Source organism: Phodopus roborovskii, unplaced genomic scaffold (genome assembly GCF_943737965.1).
Source record: "Phodopus roborovskii unplaced genomic scaffold, PHOROB, whole genome shotgun sequence".
NCBI classification, from domain to species: Eukaryota; Metazoa; Chordata; class Mammalia; order Rodentia; family Cricetidae; genus Phodopus; species Phodopus roborovskii.
This window is the reverse complement of record NW_026126480.1, coordinates 48,146,256-48,160,177: the sequence shown is the minus strand read 5'-3', so window position 1 is coordinate 48,160,177 and position 13,922 is coordinate 48,146,256. Positions and strand designations below refer to the sequence as shown.

General features: G+C 42.3%; 1 pseudogene; it reads right to left on the bottom strand.

Annotated features, from left to right (window-relative positions):
* Nucleotides 1-10,539: 10,539 nt before the first annotated feature.
* Nucleotides 10,540-13,258, bottom strand: LOC127227728 (olfactory receptor 13A1-like; annotated as a pseudogene).
* Between the last annotated feature and the right edge of the window lie 664 nt (nt 13,259-13,922).

The window sequence follows — 13,922 nt, the reverse complement described above, 5'->3', positions numbered from 1 at the left end:
TTTCAGTTTCCATGAGTTTGCAGGTTTTCTGCTATTTGTGTTGTTGTATTCCAATTTTAAAGCATGGTGGTCTGATAAGGTACAGGGGACTATTCCTATTCTCTTGTGTTTTTTTTTTTTTTTGTTTTGTTTTTTTTGAGATTACAACTTGTATTTTATTTTTTATTATTATTTTATTTTATTTTATATAACAAAGTCCAATTAAATGAAAACAAACATTTATACCCAATATTTGGGAATTTGGGCGTCGTTCTTTCCAAACTACTTCCTGCTGTTAAGGGGCGCTGTCATGGGGGATTCAAAGAAGATTCAGATATCCTGGCTGTACTCTGTAGGGCTGTTTTGTCCAGCTGTTTTGAATGTAGGATCTCCTTGTACTCTGTTTCAGGCGGTCTGGCGTGATAAAACCACATTAGTCTGGAAGGAATCCACAGCTTTTCATTTTCTGTGGAAACAAAAATAGAAATCCTTTTCCCCAGTAACTTGTCCTTCAACTTAAATTTTGGAGTCAAAGCATTTTTTAAATTTAATTTATTATTTTACATGTCGATCCCTCCCTCCCTCCCGCCCACCCCTCTCTCCCTCCTCCCCTCCCTTTTACCCTCTCTGCCCTCTCACATGCACTCTAAACACCCTCCCCTCCCATCCCCCACCCCAATTCCATATGTAGGGGAATGCCATCCAGTTGGGGTCATGTAGATGTGACAGGTCCTGTGAAGTAGGGACTAGGGCTTCTCTCCTGTCTCTAGATTAAGGCAGTTATCCCTCCATGGGGGATATGTTCTTTTGTATCTGTTGAGGTTTGTTATGGCTCCTAGTATGTGGTCGATTTTAGAGGAGGTTCCATGTGGAGCAGAGAAGAAGGTATATTCTTTTGTGTTTGAATGTCTGTTATACCCAGTTGAGACATAATTTCTGTTAGTTCTTTTGTTTCTTCGTTGAGTTTCTAATTGGTGGCCCTGTCTATGTTGAGAGTGGTGTATTGAATTCTCCCACTATAAGTGTGTGAGGTTTTATATCGGCTTTGAGTTTTAGTAGTGTTTCTTATACAAATGTGGGTGCCTGTGTATTTGGGGCATAGATGTTCAGAACTGAGACTTTGTGTTGATGGATTTCTCCTGCGATGAATAAGAAATGACCGTCTTCATCTCTTTTGACTAATTTTGGTTTGAAGTCTAACTTGTTAGATATTAGGATAGCCACACCTGCTTGCTTCTTGGTTCCATTTGATTGGAAGATCTTTTCCCAACCTTTTACCCTGAGGTAATGTCTATCTTTGAAGCTTAGATGTGTTTCTTGTATGCAGCAGAAGGATGGATTCTGTCTTCCTATCAATTCTGTTAGAGTGTGTCTTTTTATAGGTGATTTAACACCATTAATGTTGAGGGTGATTAAGGACCATTGATTGTTGATGCTTGTTTGTTTTAGGTTTGTTGTTGGCAGTGGTAATTTGAAAATATTTGTTCTTCTTTACCCTTGGTTTCTGGTGTAGTTAGATCAATTGTTGCCTACATTTTTGTGGGTGTAGTTACCTTCCTTGGGTTGGAGTTTTCCTTCCAATACTTTCTGTAGGGCTGGATTTGTAGATACATATTGGGAAAATCTAGTTTTGTCATTAAATATCTTGTTTTCTCCATCTATAGTGATTGAGAGTTTTGCTGGATATAGTAGTCTAGGCTGGCATCTGTGTTCTCTTAATCCTTGTAGAACATGAATCCAGGACCTTCTGGCCTTGAGGGTTTCCATGGAGAATTCAGGTGTTATTTTGATAGTTCTGCCTTTATATGTTACCTGTCCTTTTTCCTTCACTGCTCTTAGTATTTTTTCTTTAGTCTGTATGCTAGGTGTTTTGATTATTATATATCGAGGGGTCTTTTTTCTTTGGTCCAACCTATTTGGTGTTCAGTATGCTTCTTGTACTTTCATGGGCATGCCCTTCTTCAGATTTGGAAAGTTTTCCTTGATGATTTTGTTGAATATGTTTTTGGCACTTTTGAGCTGGGCTTCCTCACCTTCCTCTATGCCTATTATTCTTAGGTTTGGCCTTTTCATGGTGTCCCACATTTCCTGGATATTTTGTGGTAAGGATTTGTTGGATTTATGGTTTTCTTTGGTTGATGAATCTATTTTTTTCTAGTTTTTCTTCTGCGCCTGAGATTCTGTCTTCCATCTCTTGAATTCTGTTGGTTATGCTTGTGTTTGTAGTTCCTTATTGTTTGCCCAGTTTTTCTATTTCCAGCATTCTTTCTGTTTGTGTTGCCTTTATTTTCTCTATTTCAGTTTTCAAGTCTTGAACTGTTTCCTTCACCTGCTTAATTGTGTTTTCTTAGCTTTTTGTACTTTCTTTACTTTCCTTAATGAATTTGTTCATTTCTTCCACTTTTTTGTTTGCTTTTTCTTCCATTTCTTTAAGGGATTTTCTCACATCTTTTTTGAGGGCCTCTATCATTTTTATGATGGTAATTTTGAAGTCGTTCCCTCTGCTTCCTCTGCTTTGTTGTTGTGTTCCGTTCTAGTTCGGGTAGATTCCCTGGATTCTGGTGGTGTCATGCTTGTCTTTCTGTTGTTAAGTATTTCTTGTATTCCTGTCTTCCCATAGCCTCTTCTAGTAGGTGTTGGTGGGGTCTCTCCCTCTCCCTATGGTACTTCCCCGGTGGGCTTATGTGGGTCAGAGGTTCAATATCTGTAGCTCTGTGTGGTCCAAGCTCTCTAGGAGGTCTCTCCACAGACAGAGGCCCAGGGATGGAGTCAGCGATGAGGATCCAGTAGATGTCAGCAGGAACTCAGAGTGGTCTCGCAGAGATAGGCAGATCTCTGGGTGGGGCCCGGAACTCCAGAAGAGGATTGGAGGTGGGGTTGGATACCAAGCAGGTGGAAATTATGGGTGGTCCCGCATGGATAGGCAGGTCTCCTGTGTTCTGGGTTGCTCCAAGAAGTCCCCCGAAGTTGTGTGGACTGTTGTCTCCACCCTCTGTCCCAGTGCTCAGCCAGAGCGGTGGTGGGACAGTGGGCAGGATAGGGTGGGGCGGCAGGCTCTCAATGGGGATGGATGGGGGTGTATCAGCGCTCCAAGAGTGCTCTTGATGGGGACAGGACACAGGAGCAGGGGGATCCGGGGCCAAACCAGGGAGTTCCGGGGGGGGAGGTTTTAGGGGAGAGGCCCTAAATTGGGTCCAGACTCACCTCTAGCCAATGGCTGGTGGAATAGGACAGAGGCTGGGCTGATCCTCGGGATGTTTCTGTACCAATAGTAGGATCTCACTGGGACCTGGCACTCTCCACCTGAGGCCTCTTTCTTTAGCAGAGGCCTTGCTTTGGGGGAACTTAGAGTGGACCCACATGGTCCCAAGTGGATAGGCAGGTCTCCTGTGTTCAGAGTTGCTCCAAGAAGTCCCCCAAAGTTGTGTGGACTGTTGGCTCCACCCTCTGTCCCCCCTACATCACTTTTTTTGAAACATGTTTAATTTTAGTGTCCTAAAATTCCTGACTTGTTGGCATAAAAGTAGCATTTTTCACAGGGGTACCAGGAAGACCTCCTATATTTAGGAATAACAAATCGAGACACCAACAGTTCTGAAAGGAAAGCTTCTACCATATCATTTGCAAATAGTGAAAATTTGCCTTCCTCCTTTCCAATTTGTATCCCCTTGATCTCCTTTTGTTGTCTTACTGCTCTAGCTAGATACTTAAGTACAATATTGAAGAGATATGGAGTGAGTAGACAACCTTGTCTTGTTCCTCTTGTGATATAGAAAGTACCTGTTTGTGATTAATTAATTTAATTTGGTTAATACCAGGTGTGTACTTTGATGTATTTGAGAGAGAAGGGATGGCCCCAGGACAGCTGGAGGATGGGGTGTCTTTCTTGAAGAACCCACTATTCCTCTATCTTTGTGTCCTGCTGTCTGACCAATTTATTCCTCATCCATGAATGTAGAATGCTCTATCAGGTCTGGCTCAGGCATGAAGATGAGAATTGGGGGAGGGCCTAATTTTGCAGATGCTCCACTGGCTCTATGGTTGCTCTTTTGGCCATAGCACCTTCAAAGTTTATACCTCAGCCTTCAACTGAGTTCCCTTTTTGTTGTTCTGGACAACAACTGATTCTTTGGCAGTGAAATCATTGTTACTAGGGTAGAGATCTGTTTGTTTTGATCTCCTTTCCCATGGATGTCAACTGGACCTGTTCCTGGTACAAAGCACCAAAGACACATGCAGTGACTAAGGCATACTGGCTATCAACTTAGATGTTGACTGAATGGCTGGTTCTCCATCTTAGTGCCTGGGTCAAGGTTATCAGTTCTGCATTTTGGACAAGTGTCCCTTGAGGCTAAGATTGAAAGAGAGCTAACAAAATAACTTTGGGAAAGGAATCAGTTTCATCACTCCATAGACCACTGAGATAATCATTGAGGGAGCTCAAATTACCCCAGTAAGTGTCACCACAGCTGCTCCTGCAAAACTGACCCCTTCCTGTACATAACTGCTTTCATTTGTGAGTAGGGTCACACCTGCCTTCCTGGTGGGGGCAGCTAGTCACAAGGATCCAGTAATCCACATTGCAGGTGTTCAACAACCTGAGCAGTCGACTGGCTGTTCATCATTGTCAGGCAGGAGGCATGGTGGATATAACACTGAAGAGGGTGAGAATCTGATTCTGGATGCATCTATAAGTATAGCTTGATAATGGATGAGGTGTGTGTCTAACATTCAGTGCTCAGAAGCTCCCTGAATGATCATTTCAGTGGTGTGTGGTGTGAGGAAAACCAATTCCTGTCCCAAGGTTATTGTATCAGTTCTCTTTCCCATCAGTGCAGTGGTAGCAATAGCCTGGATACAAGCTGGATATCCTGCTGAAACAATGCCTAGATGTTAGGCAAAGTTTTTTTTCCCTGGGTTCCAAAGCATTACCCAACACACCTTTAGCCATCCTGTTCTGCTCATATGGAAAGGTTTGGAATTTCAGGTAGCTTTAGTACTAGAGCTGATATCAAGGTTCCTTGATGCATGGGTTGTGAAGGAATAACCTCTCCTCCATAGGTACCAGAACAGATAGTCTAGACATTTCATTTGGGTATTTACTCTGGTTGGTTGATTTGGTAACTAGAGAAGCCTTTGAAGGCTCAACATTTCAGTGAAGGAGGGGCTCCAGAAGGAGGGAGGGCCTATGATTGGTCTTATGAAACTGGTCATGATGCCCAGGATTCTCTGTGACCACTAGGCAGACTCTCTTGGCAGTTTGAGTGTTGACTGGACCACTCTAAATTTGTCATTATATTTCACTGAGAGCTTTCTAGGTCACATCTTAACACCGTAGTCTGTCTCCTAGAATCTAGGAAGTTTTGCAGCATGAAATTCAAGGCCAACATGCTGTGTTTAGTCTGTCCTAACTTCTGCAAAAACAAAACAAAACAAATAAAAAACCTTGCAAGCACACCAGAAAACACAAATCTATCAGACAAAAGCATACAACTTATAAAGCCAAATCATACATGCAGCCAGAGGAGACCAGACAAGCACAGGCATGTGGTGGCCACTTTCACTCCTATGCCAAAACCAAGGGGATAGGAGAATGTCTGGTTTCCATCACTGCAGAATCGATCTATGGTCATATCTGATCTCCCTTATTTTCCCCAAATGTCCAGACTTCCAGAAAAACTCACCAGCATGTCCTGTTTCAAGTGAACATTTACCATAATGTTTATTTTTTAATTTAAATGCCTATTTAATATTACTGCCTATCATTGCCATTAGTTTGCTGAGTGATACAAATGATAGTTCAGAGAATAGCAGTTACACTACTCACAAAAAACATGGGAGGTTTAAAATTTTTTTATCTTTATCCTTATCATCAGTATTTTTGTATATATTTATTATTTTTTCTTATTTTACATTTGGATTCCAGTTCTCTCTCCCTCACATGCTCCCTGACCCTTCCCCATTCCATTCCCCCCACATCACAGGGAGGGTGATACCTTCCAGGAGGGATAATCAAAATCTGTCAAGTCATTTGGAATAGGCTCTAGGCCCTCCCTCCTGTCTCTAGGCTAAGGGAGTATTCATCCCTCCATGGGGAATGTGCTCCCAAAATCCTTTCATGCACGAGGGACACATCCTGATTCCTCTGTCAGAGGTCCCTTAGACTTCCAAGGCCTTCTAATAGAGACCCATGTTCAGGGTGTCTGAGTCGGTACAATGTTGGTTTCACAGCTATCAGTCTGGGGGTCTATGAGCTCCTCCTTGTTCAGGTCAGCTGTCTCTGTGGGTTTCTGTACCCTGGTCTTGACCCCTTTTCTTATCACTCCTCCCTCTTTGCAACTGGATTCCAGGAGTTAGGCTTAGTGTTTAGCTGTCAGTGGCTGCTTCTGTTCCCATCAGGTACTAGATGAGGGCTCTATGATGGTGGATAAGTTAGTCATCAATATCATTATCAGGAAAGAGCATTTAAAGTATCCTTTCCACTGTTGCTAAGGTTATTAGTTGTGGTCATCCTTGTAGGTCTCTGGACATTTCTCTAGAGTCAGTTTTCTCTTCATACCTATAATGGCCCCCTCTATTATGGTGTATTTCTCTCTCTCTCTCTCTCTCTCTCTCTCTCTCTCTCTCTCTCTCTCTCTCTCTCTCTGCTCTCATCTCTTTGTTCCCTGACTCAATCTTCCAGATCCCACATGTACTCCTCTCCTCTCCTTCTCTCTCTCGTAACTCTCTTTCCACTCACTGGCCCCCCCACTCCCAATATGCTCAGATCTTCTTCCTTTCCCCTTCTGTGGGGGACCTTCTTTGTATCTCTTAGGTTCCTCCTTGTATGGTAGTTTCTTTGGCAGTGTGAATTATAAGCTGGTGATCCGTTGTTCTATGTTTAAAATCTCTATATAAGTGAGTACATACAACATTCCTCTTTTTGTGACTGGGTTACCTCACTCAGAATTGTTCTTCAAGTTCCATCCATTTGCCTATGAATTTCAAGATTCCATTTTTCCCCTGAGTCGTATTCCATTTTGTAAATGTGCCACAAATTCTTTTTCCATTCTTCAGTCGAGAGGCATCTAGGTTGCTTCCAGGTTCTTGCTATTACAACATAGTTGAACAGATGTCTTTTTTTGCATGGATGTGGATCATTTAGGTATATGCCTAAGAGTGGAATTGCCGGGTCCTGTGGTAGACTAATTCCCATTTTCCTGAGGAACTGTCATACTGATCTCCAATATGGCTGTACAAGTTTGCACTCCCACCAGCAGTGTAGGAGTGTTCCCCTTTCTCCACATTCTCTCTAGCATAAGTTGTCATTGGTGTTTCTAATTTTAGCCATTCAGACAGGAGTAAGATGGTATCTCAGAGTCGTTTTGATTTGCATTTCCCTGATAGCTAAGGATGTTGAACATTTTCTTAAGTGTCTTTCAGCTCTCATTTTGGATTCCTCTATTGAGAATTCTCTTTTCAGTTCTGTACCCCATTCTTTTAAATAGGGTTATTTGGTGTTTTGTTGACTAGTTTTTTGAGTTCTTTGTAGTTTTGGAGATCAGCCTTCTGTCAGATGTGGGGTTGGTGAAAATCTTTTCCCAGTCTGTGGGCTGCCATTTGGGTTGTCCACTGTGTCCTTTGCCTTACAGAAGCTTCTCAGTTTGAGGAGGTCCCATTTATTAATTGTTTCTCTCAGTGTCTGTGCTACTGGCGTTATGTTCAGGAATCAGTGTCCTGTACCAATTTGTTCAAGGGTACCTCCCACTTTTTCTTCTAAGAGGTTCAATGTGGCTGGATTTATGTTGAGGTCTTTGATCCATTTAGACTTGAGTTTTGTGCATGGTGATAGACATGTGCCTATCTGCAGTCTTCTACACATCATAATCCAGTTGTGCCAGTACCATTTGTTGAAGATGTTTTTGTCCTTCCATTGTATACTTTTAGCTGTTTTGTCAAAAAGCAGGTATTCGTAGGTGTGTGGTCATGTTATGATCTACAGTCATATCTGATCTCCCTTATCTTTCCCAAATATCTAGACTCCCAGGAAAACTCACCAGCTTGTCCTGTTTCAAGTGCACATTTGCCAGAAATGTTTACTTTCATTTTGTTCTCAATTGCAAATTTGTGGTGATGGAAGTCTGGCTTTTCCCTGGGTCCCCAGTTACAAAATGTACTTGACCACATCTTTGGCTCAACAATGACTAATGACTATGCACTTAGTATCATCCAGTGTTGAATTCCTCTAAGTCCATCTCAGAGTTGTCCCTGCATAGTATATATCTCAGATCCCAGCACTGAGGCTTCCATGTCCTGGGATCTCCAAATGCTGGGGCCTACAAATACTATGGAGTAGGAGACTACAGAGAGAAGATCCACAGACTCAATTTAGATTACAGTTAGCCATGTTTATTAAAATGGATAATTGGGTCACAGTCTCTATCTGTTCCCCCCAAAAATGTTCATCCTGGAGGCAAGTGAATGAAAGGCGTTTAAAGGCAAAAACCAGAAGAAATCATTGAATATCTGCACACATATGTTACAAGTCAAAAAGTTATTCAGCATTGCCAAACTAAGTGGTTGATACAAACTTAAATTTGTCCTTGATTATCTTCATTATCAGGTTACAGAAACCTAAATTTAGTAGTCAGTCATATGATAACATGCAGATTGTTAGAGCTGTAAATTTCTGGGTGGGGTCATGGAGTCAAGATTAATAAGAACCTATCTTCCAGAAACTTGATTCAGAGACATTTGGCTATTAGATACCGAGATGAATTCCTAGGAAGAAACAGTTTCTTTAGCCATCACATCATCATGATAAGAATTCCCAAATAATGTATTTAAGAGATGCATGCATGTATATGTGCTTGTGACAATTTTTATATTTATTCTTGGCTGATTATCATTTGTTTTGTTGCTTACATAACAGTCCTAAGACTAGTAACAAGGAATGTTATGAAACATGACTTGAAGCAAGCAGTGTCAAAGAAAACAACAGGTCAAACAGGCCAAGGCCAGTGATGCACAGATGTTACTCTTTTTTTCTCACCATAATTGAATTAAAAATAACCCAGGGGCACTTCTGTCCATGCATCTGAGAGTGTTTCCACTCTGTGTGGGTAACTCTAGCGACTAGTGACTAGAAAGCCCAGGCTAAAGGAGAAAGCTAGTTGAGCACAGAAGTTCCTCTGATATGTGTTCTGGGCTGCCATGATGGAAAGACACCCCTCCCCCACGGACCCACCTCATAAAGCCCTGCCTCACAAAAGACAGACCAAAGCAAAGAGCCAAGTGTCCATGGGCTAAGTTCTCTGAAAACGCAAGACAGATTAAATATTTTGAAAAGTGATTTTGCCCACAAGGAAGAAGAGCTGATTAACATCATATACCTGATTTGCATCACAACACAGTAGTTGGTGAAGACTGTGTTTAGTCAGGAAAGACCCAGCCTCATTTCTCAGCAGTGGCTACAGAAGCTGCCCTTTCTTCACTGAGTTGTCTTCCTACCAGTGTCTCAGCAGTGACTGCAGATGCACTTCCTGTCCCCATTCTTTCCTCAGCCCCCTCAGTCCTGTTCTCACAGAGTTTTAGCAGGAGTGGTTGGTCAACAAAACACAGAGTCCATTTTTAGTGTGTGGTTTTGTTGTTGTTTTTGGTATTTTTGTTGTATTGACTTGGATTTGCTTTGCTTTCTGCACACAAATATATATGAGATAGATTGATAGACAGACAGATAGTTAGATATTGAGAACCAGAGTGATTATATGGGTAATTAAGTAGGTAGGTAGGATAAGGTAGGATTTGTTGAAGGAGAAAGAATATGAATAAAATATATTGTAGTGGTAAAAGTTTTAGACCTTGCATTTTTGTTTATGATCCATGTCTTATTTTTATACATAATGTGAAGTCAGAACTCCACTTTCCTATGCAGATATTCATTTACTTTCTTCAAAACACTTTGTTGTAATTATTAGTATTTCTTATGAGTTCCAGTGTCATCATTGTCAAAAGTAAACTGAAATCACACATGTGAGTTTATTTTTGAAAGTTAAATCTTCACCTCTGTTCCTCTAATTGCCTTCCTTTCTATACCAATACCACTAGCCTTCACTTTCACAGATCAATAGGAAGCTGTGAAATTGAGAACCCAAGTCACACAACATGTGTCTTCCCAAGACAATATGGCATGCTGGCACTTTGAGATGACTTACGAAGTTTAGATTCATTAGCCATAGTTCTGAAACAAATTTTTGTGGTTTTTACACGGTTGCACTGGATGAAAGGGCTTTGCTTTTTTCTTTATCACCATTGTGAACCACAGAAAACATTGTAGGAAATGGAATGTGGCTACCCACATTTAGATAAATTTACTTTTGAAATAGTTTGTATTTATCAGGAAATATAGCTTGTGTTTTTCGTTGTATTGTCCTTAAAACTTTATTGTTGTTGAGGTAACACTAAGTGGAATTGTCCAACATTTGCATCACATAATGTTTTTCTAGAACAATAATAGGTACAGGCCACCTCCATGAGGCTGTTCTCAGGAAAGCGTGTATAGGAACAGCCTGCCCATCTCACCTAATGAGAGAAAGAGGGCAAGAGTCTCCCCAGGGCGAGCTTGACATCCTTGTTCCTCAGGGTGTAGATGAGGGGGTTCAGGGTTGGGCTGAGGACTGAGTACAGCACCGAAGTCACTTTGCTTCTTTCTGGACTGTAGCTGGAAGCAGGACTGATATAGGCACAGAACACAGATGAGTAGTACACACAGACCACGATGAGGTGGGATGAGTAGGTAGAAAAGATCTTCTGCTTGCCCTCAGCAGAATGCATGTGCAGGATGCTGGTGATGATGCAGCCATAAGAAAGTAGGGTGAGGAAGGAGTTGATGCCTCTATAGAAGACATCTGTCACAAGAGTCATAATGCCATTCACAAATGTTGGGCTACAGGAGAGGGGAAGGAGTGGGGGGAATCTCACAGAAGAAGTGGGTGATGACCTTGGGGCCACAAAATGACAGCTGTGTCATTAGACCAGTGTGGACAGATACCTTCAGACATAAATGGACCGCACCCAAAGCCAGGACCTTACACATGTGTGGGCTCATTCTAGAGCTGTAGTGCAGGGATGGCAGATGGCCACATAGCGGTCATAGGCCATGACTGTGAGCAGCAGCAGCTCAGGCGATGCAGACCAGACAAGGAAGAAGAGCTGTGCCATGCACCCCTTGAATGAGATGGTGTTCTCCTCAGACACTAGGCTAAGCAGCACCTTTGGCAGCTCAGACCAGATCCAGACAATGTCCATGGTGGCCATATTGCACAGGAAAAAGTACATGGGACTGTGGAGCCCAGTGCTTGTGGTGACCAAATCAATGATCATAATGTTGCTTACTAGAGCAACTGTGTAGAGGGTCAGGAACAGCCTATCAAGAGAAGTCATAGGCTAGGGTGTTCTGAGAATCCTTCCAGCACAAACTCTGTCACCATTATCTGGTTGGTGACTCCTGGGATAGAAACTCAAGGAGAAAACCCTTAGGGTCAACTCAAGGGGACTCATGGCTTCATGACCCATGTTTTCTGCAGACTGCTGTAGAGGAGGTTAGTCAGGGAAGTTGCACCTTGTGCATAGGAATAGTACTCCCAATGTCTCCCTCAACCAACACTCTGCATGCATCTCTCAGAGTGTCACTGGGATTCTCATGCCCTGAGTGAAAGGTCTGACCATGATACAAACCAACTGTACTTTATTCTGTTGAGAATACATCTTTGAAATGGACACACACAGGCATTGGGTTATTCTAAATATGTTTTACTTTTTGTGCCCCTTCCTCTTCCTACATTCAACACTTTCAAGTATTTTTAAGAATTAATGTATTCAATGTATTTTTTACCATAGAACCCGGCAATCCCCCTCTTAGGCATATACCCAAATGATCCACATCCAGGCAACAAAGACATCTGTTCAACTATGTTCATAGCAGCATTATTTGTAATAGCAAGAACCTGGAAGCAACCTAGATGCCCCTCAATTGAAGAATGGATAATGAAGATGTGGCACATCTGCACAATTCTACTCTGCAGAAAAAAATAATGGTATCTTGAAATTCACAGGCAAGTGGATGGCACTTGAAAAAACCATCCTGAATGAGGTAACCCAGTCACAAAAAGAGGAACATAGTATTTACTCACTCATATATGGATTTTAGACCTAGAGCAAAGGATCACCAGCCTATAATTCACACCACCAGAGGAACTACGATACAAGGTGTATTCTAAGAGATTCATATAAAGTCCCTCACAGAAGCGGGTAGGGACAAGTCCCCCAGAGCACAGGGGAAGTGGGGGGGCAGTGAATGGAGAGAGAAGTAGGAGAAAGAGAGAGGGAGGAGAGGAAAACACGTGCAACTAGGAAGATTGAGTCAGGGTAGGAATAGAAGACAGGAGAGAGAGAGAGAGAGAGAGAGAGAGAGAGAGAGAGAGAGAGAGAGAGAGAGAGAAAGAGAAAGAGAACATAAAAGAGTGAGCCAATATAGGTTTGAAGAAGAAACTGAACCCAAAGGAAGGTCTAGAGACCTACAAGACTGCTGCCAACTAACACTTTGAGCATCAATGGAAAGGCTACCATAAATACCCTTCCTGGATAGTGAAATCAACAACTAACTTATCCATGGAGCCCTTACCTAATACCTGGTGGAAACAGGAGCAAACACCCATACATAAACACTGAGTCAAACTAGAATCCAGTTGCAGATGGAGAGGATAAGAACAGGTGGCAGAAACACATAGAGACAGCTGACCTGAACAAGGAGGAGCTAATGGGCCCCCAGACTGATAGCTGGGAATCCAGCATGGGACTGACTCAGTCCCCCTGAATATGGGTCTCAGCCAGAAGGACTGAGTAGTCTAAGGGACCTCAGACAGCGGAACCAGGATGTATTCCTGTGCACAAAAGGACCTTGAGAACACATCCCCCTTGGAGGGATACTCCGTTAACCTATAGACAGGAGAGGAGCCCTAGTCCCTACTTCAAATGACCTGTCAGATCTACATGACCCCGCCTGGATGGCATTGCCCTATATGTGGAATTGGGGTGGGGGGATGGGAGGGGTGAGTGGTCAGGGTGCATGTGAGGGGGCAGAGAGGATAAGAGGGAGAGAGGGAGGGAGAGGGAACTGGGATCGACATGTAAAATAATAAATAAAAATAAAAAGAACATGAGTTGGCCAAGAAAATAATGGGGAGAACCACAGAGATGGCTGACCCAAATTAGTGGAAGTTCATGGACTAAGGACTGACATCTGGGAAACCTGCATTGGACCAAACTAGTCTCTCTGGATGTGGTCGACAGTTATGTGACTTGATTTGTTGTGGGGGGTGGGAGCGTGCTGGCAGTGGCACCAGAACCTAAGCCAGAGGCATGAACTGGCTTTCTGGAGCCCAAACTTATGGTGGGATACCTTGCTCAGCCTTGATACGGGGGGAAGGGCTTTGTCCTGCCTCAACTTGGTATGCCAGTTTTTGGACTCCCCGAGGAAGGAAGACCTTGCTCTCTCTGAGGAGTGGATGGGAATGGGAAGGAAGAGGAAGGGGGAGGAAGAGGGGAAACTGTAGTTGGTATGTAAAATGAAAAGTAAAATTTTCAATTAAAAAAATAAAAAAAGAATTAATTTTCCCTGAGCACTTCATTTTTTGCTATATTTTTAAGAATTTAAAATATTCATTTTTTGATTATATATACAGGTATCATTTTACAGACTTAGGTTATATTTAGGAATATATCTATATCTATATATACTTATATGTGTACAATAACAATGAGAAATAAAAAAGAGGTCATGCATTTGTTGGAATAGACTAGGTAGGGCTATATAGGAGGGGTTGGAAGGAAAAAGGGAAGGGTGAAATGTAATCAAATTATAATATTGAAAAATTGAAAGATAAAAATGTACTCAAAGTTGCACA